General features: G+C 46.5%; 1 non-coding gene across 1 annotated transcript; it reads right to left on the reverse strand.

The window, feature by feature from the left end:
- Positions 1–4047: 4047 nt before the first annotated feature.
- Positions 4048–4120, reverse strand: TRNAR-ACG (transfer RNA arginine (anticodon ACG)). The gene has a single exon. It is a non-coding gene; the product is annotated as a tRNA-Arg (tRNA).
- Between the last annotated feature and the right edge of the window lie 1611 nt (positions 4121–5731).

Genomic DNA, 5731 nt, shown 5'->3' on the forward strand with positions numbered 1-5731 from the left:
CCCCCCCCCCCCCCCGCCGCCCACCACTTCCCATCTATTCATCTGTTTTGTTTCTTAAATTCCACATATGAGTGAAATCATACGGTATTTGTCTTTCTCTGATTGACTCATTTTGCTTAGCATAATACACTCTAGCTCCATACATGTCATTGCAAATGGCAAGATTTCATTCTTTTTGACGCTGAGTAATATTCCATTCATCGGCCAACGGACATTTGGGCTCTTTCCATACTTTGGCTATTGTTGATAGTGCTGCTATAAACATGGGGGTGCATGTGCCCCTTCGAATCTGTATTTTTGTATTCTTTGGGTAAATACCTATTAATGCAATTGCTGAATTGTAGGGCAATTGTATTTTTAGTTTCTTGAGGAAACTCTATACTGTTTTCCAGAGTGGCTGCACTAGTTTGCATTCCCACCAACAGTGCAAGAGGGTTCCCCTTTCTCCGCATCCTCGCCAACGTCTGTTGTTTCCTGTATTGTTATTTTAGCCATTCTGACAGGTGTGAGGTGGTATCTCATCGTGGTTTTGCTTTGTGTTTCCCTGATGATGAGTGATGTTGAGCATCTTTTCATACGTCTATTAGCCGTCGGATGTCCTCTTTGGAAAAGTGTCTATTCATGTCTTCTGCCCATTTCTTCACTGGATTATTTGGCTTTTGGGTGCTGAGTTTGAGAAGTTCTTTATCGATTTTGGATATTAACCCTTTACCCAATATGTTGTTTGGAAATATCTTCTCCCATTCCATAGGCTGCCTTTTAGTTTTGCTGATTGTTTCTTTCACTGTGCATAAACTTTTTATCTTGATGAAGTAGCAATAGTTTATGTTTGGCAAATTTGTCTTTTTAGACAGCTTTTTGAAAAGGGATCTGGGCCTTAAAATTTTTCTCCTTGTAGAGGCACTGAAGTTTTGACAGTAGAGGGCGCTGGAGAGGCACTGCAGGAGGAAGAGTTTTGCTTCGGTTCCCGAAATTCCTACAGCCCTCAGCCTGTTCCAGCTCTATTGTGCTGACTTCCAAAAAAGTGAAGGAAGGAAATTGGATATTCGCTGATCCATTTACAAATAATTATTGGACATCACATATGGTGACTACTCCAGGATACAAAAAGAATTAAGAGTAGTTGTGGGGATCATACAAAATCAAAAAGGGTTTCCAATAACTGCTGGAGCTCTTATTACAAGCTCTCAAATGTAAAGTCATAGATCAGGGACAAAATATCCAATTATTGCAAACCAAATCACTGATAATCTCATTGCATCGGGGAGAAACATTGTCGTCAGATGAGAATTCTGAATTTTTTGGTGTCCAGGTAATAGTTTATGGTGGTTCAGTCATGTGCTACGAAGAGTGATTTTTCATGGAACTTTTGACACATGCCACCCAGTCTTCCTGGCTCTTCCTTGAAAACTTCTGTTCCTGCCACCTTTGGAAGTTGCATCTACGCAGTAAACGTCAGGCTTTGTCTTCCTCATTATACAGCAATTGAATAACTCAGGTTTCATCACGTATAAATCCTCCAAACGGTCTTCAACAAAACTAGGACTAACATTTTCCAGATGACGAAGCCTGTAGACAGAACCTCACCAAATTGCCATCCACAATCTGTGTACTAAGCAGGCTCTTTAACCAGCCCTCTTGCAAAGAAAAAGAAAAGCAGGTAAAGAAATACAGTACGAAAAGGTTTCGCTTTCACACACTAGGAATTGCTTTTGGAGAAGAGCACGTTCATTTTTTGGCGTAAAAACCAATTTCTTTGGAATGTGACACCCCCCACAACCCTGGCAAAGTGATGGCACTTTACTGATATTACCACATCCATAACGACAAGAAGGTGTGGGAATTAACAAATACCATATAATAAGTAAACTTAATTTTCCAAGTAGCCGTATTTAAAAAGGATAAATAAACAAGTGTGATTGATTGTAACGTTTTTATCCCAAACATTATTCCATTCGTAAGGAATTGCACATTCTTTCTCTTTTGAATTAAGTTTTAGAAACACGTGCTAATGGCTAGTGTTTTGGACAGTGCAGCTCTAGAACATTCTGAGGGAAAACAAAAAACTTTTCTCTTCTCAGAAAAATAATCTCAGCTGATGCTTTTGTGGGGAAGAGGAGTTCCCAACCTGCAGATTAGAGAAAAGAAAAGAAAAAGCCTGTTTCCTCCTTTACGCCCAATAGTGTGATTATTCTACGAAAGGTCTTTTTGTTTGTTTGAGGGGGAGGTGGAAATAGACTTCTTTCTAAAACAAGCCACCACCACCAACATGAAATAAAGTATTTGGTGATAGGTACACGTTTAGAACAAAATCTTGAGGAAAACGAAAACTGAGGAGAGAAACGATCGGTTCCCTTAAAATTAATCAGTTGGCTGAAGCAGAGCGGAATAAAGCTGAAGTGGGGATTTGCATCTCCGTGGAGAAGCTCTATTTTTCTTTTTTCCAACCTCTGGTGGATGGAGGTCCCCCGTCGGTGTTGGCTGCACAGAGCGGGTAGAGCAGGTGCCACCGCAGGTGTGGTCTGCGGGACGGTCGCGCGCGCACCTCTCACTGACGGGTCCCGGGCTGCACCGCAGGAACCGGCGTGGAATCCGGGGAGCGAGACGCCGAAAGCCGGGTTTTCCCCCTCCCGTGGCTTTCCTGCGCGCTAAACTTTGAGGAGCACCGACTCTAGAGGCTCCCAACCCCTTAGACCATCCGTCCCTCCTTCCCGCCTTGTAATGCGCTTCCAGCCCGACGGCCCGTGTACCTACCGAAGGAGGCCTGGACGCGTGGCAGGTTCATTCTCCGCGCCAGCACCCGCGACGGCGCACACCGTGCCACCGCGTTTTTGTGACATAAATCCGTGCATATCCGCAAGCCGAGGTGCCCGTTGCTGGTTTGCGCCTTCCCCGCCCGGGCTTCGGCCTCTCCCCCTGCCCCGGCTGCGGGGTCGAGCGCGGGAGCGCGTGTTCAGGGAGGCGCACCTGTTCGGGGAGACCCCGGCCAGGGCCGCCGCCCCCTCGTCTCCCGACCCCCTCCCCTCTCTCTCGTCAGGCCCCCTTCTCGTCCGTCCCGGACCCTTTGCGACTGCAAACAGTTCCTCAGTCTCGGCCTGCCGCGGCCAGGCGGCCGCGCCGTGGGTGACCTCGCGGGGCGCGGCGGGGACAAGGAGGCTCAGTCGCTTTCGTGCGTGTTCGGGGCGGGGGGACCTTTGCGGAGAACGCAGAACTGAGGGTGCACGGGAGGCTCTGGTTTCGTTGGTCCGCGGCCGCGTCTTTCTCGGTTGACGTCCCTTCTCTTTCCTCCGGGCCGGCGGGGACCGAGGGACAGAGAGTGTGCAGGAGAGAGAGAGCCCGAAGAGGCAGAGCCCTTGCCCAAGTGGGGGACAACCTAGTGAAGAAAATACTGGCCAATTTTTATTTTTTGACACTTCTTTGGTTCTTAAAAATTAAGGTCTAATTCACATACCACAAAATTCACACGAAAGTGCACAGCTCAGTGGTTTTTAGTATATGCAGACTTGTGCAACCGTCGCCATGATCTAATTGCAAAACATACTCATCACTCCCGATCACATTCTGTCCCTTTCCATCCGGTTCCCCAGCTCCTAGCAGCTACTAGCTCTTTGAATGTGCCTGTTCTTGACATTAAACAGAAATGGAATCATACACGAGTGCCTTTTGTGTCTGGCTTTTTCCCCCCCCCCCCCTAGCATGATGTCCTCAAGGTTCATCCAGGGTGTAGCATGTATCAGAACCTCATTCCTTTTTATGGTCGAATGATATTCCTTATTTGATCTTCGAGCTGTCTTTCCAAAGATCCTTCAGTCAGCTCTCTCAGTATCAGCAAAAGGAAGCAGGTGAAAAGGGAAGTTGAGAGGACAGACAATTCCAGCATCCATTCAGACTTGGTGGAGAGCCCCGGCTGGGTGGCGTGGCAGTACCACGTGAGCTCAAGAGCCAGACCAGATCAAGTGCCTTCCAAAGGACTAAAAATCTGTTTCTCTTACCCACTTGAAGAACTTACACAGAAAGACATTCTTACCAAAAAGAAGCGAGGAGGGACGAGCCAGCCAGGAGTCGAACCTAGAATCTTCTGATCCGTAGTCAGACGCGTTATCCATTGCGCCACTGGCCCCCTCGGCTGCTGTGTGTCGATTATCCATCATTCATTGGAATCGTCGAGCACGCAGTTGCTTCGTGATGCGGGCAGAAGTGAGTTGAAGAAAGACCTGTGGACTCCGGCAAAGCATGATGGGGTCTTTGTGGTTAGCCTGTATAAGTTACATCCCCTGAAAATAGTCGCGTGTATGAAAGGGTTTTCCGCCTCGAAGCATCACGTATGTGACAGGATGACTGGTGTTTGCATTTTTCCATCTATGTGCTTGCCTGTTTCTACTTGTGAATGTTCCGTCAGTTACGCAGCTGGTTCATGGCTCCGTCAGCCATCTCGTTTTGTTTACGTGCTTAACACTGATGCTATGTGTGGCTCAGTCACAGCGAGCCATATGATGTAAAATTTTGATATCGTGAAAAAGAAAGTGGAATAAAACACCTTATTTGAGTGATGAATCATATGTTTCCACCTCACTCTCTGAAGACCTGTAACTCAAGACGGAGAGATACTTGCAGACTCTATGCTGAGAACAGACGTTCAGAAACACCCACCCTCCCCAGTTAGGCCAAAGGCCGGCAAGAATTCAACAAAGGTAAGTGTTTTCAGAACCAGATTCACATAGAAGCTTCGAAGTTTGGGTTTACAGCTATAAAGTGAAAGAATACCATTACATAAAACAGCTAGGTATATTAAAGGGCTCGATAAAGGCAAAATAAACACGTGGAAATACCAAAGTATATCTAAGTGAGGGTGGTGCTCTCCCCTGAGAGCCAGAAGCATGGGCGCCGGGGTCTCAGGGTGCCTTTATGCAGACTCCTGGCCCACTGGGTTCATTGCCTTGGCCCAGTTGTGACTTTCTCTTTGCTTCGATTTCCTCGTTTCTATACGATGTTTTTAGAGAGCAGTTGACACACACTCATGGATATTTCTTTTTTTTTAATTTTTTATTATTCTTAAATTTTTTAAAAATTCACATCCAAATTAGTTAGCACATAGTGCAACAATGATTTCAGGAGTAGATGCCTTAGTGCCCCCTTCCCCATTGAGCCCCTCCCCCCTCCCACAACCCCTCCCGGAACCCTCAGTTTGCTCTCCATATTTATGAGTCTCTTCTGTTTAGTTCCCCTCCCTGTTTTTATATGATTTTTGTTTCCCTTCCCTTATTTCATCTGTTCTGTCTCTTAAAGTTCTCATAGGAGTGAAGTCATATGATTTTTGTCTTTCTCTGACTAATTTCACTTAGCGTAATACCCTCCAGTTCCATCCACGTAGTTGCAAATCTCATGGCTATTTCTGATCCTAGAGCTTTGTGTTTCCCACCAGCCTGCGTTAGGTCCGGCCCCTTCCCTCCACTTCCCTCCCCTTCCCTCCCCTCCCCTTCCGTTTTTTCAAATACCAGAGAACTCTTTAAGGAAGTTTACGTACATCTCTATTGTCAGCACAAGGACTTTTATTCAAGAGTTTTAAAAACAAAATCTCCTGTTTGTCTTTGCCCCTGGGGTCTGCCTTCGGATTTCCCAATCTCATTACAAAGCAAGTGGCTCTTCTGAGAGCTAAACCTCAGGCTTCACTTCCTGGGTCCGTGGAAGAGGTGCCCGCTCCCAGGGAGAGATTCATGGGTGCGCGGCTGGG

This window comes from Herpailurus yagouaroundi, unplaced genomic scaffold (genome assembly GCF_014898765.1).
Source record: "Herpailurus yagouaroundi ecotype Mexico unplaced genomic scaffold, PumYag 250, whole genome shotgun sequence".
Lineage (NCBI taxonomy): Eukaryota > Metazoa > Chordata > Mammalia > Carnivora > Felidae > Herpailurus > Herpailurus yagouaroundi.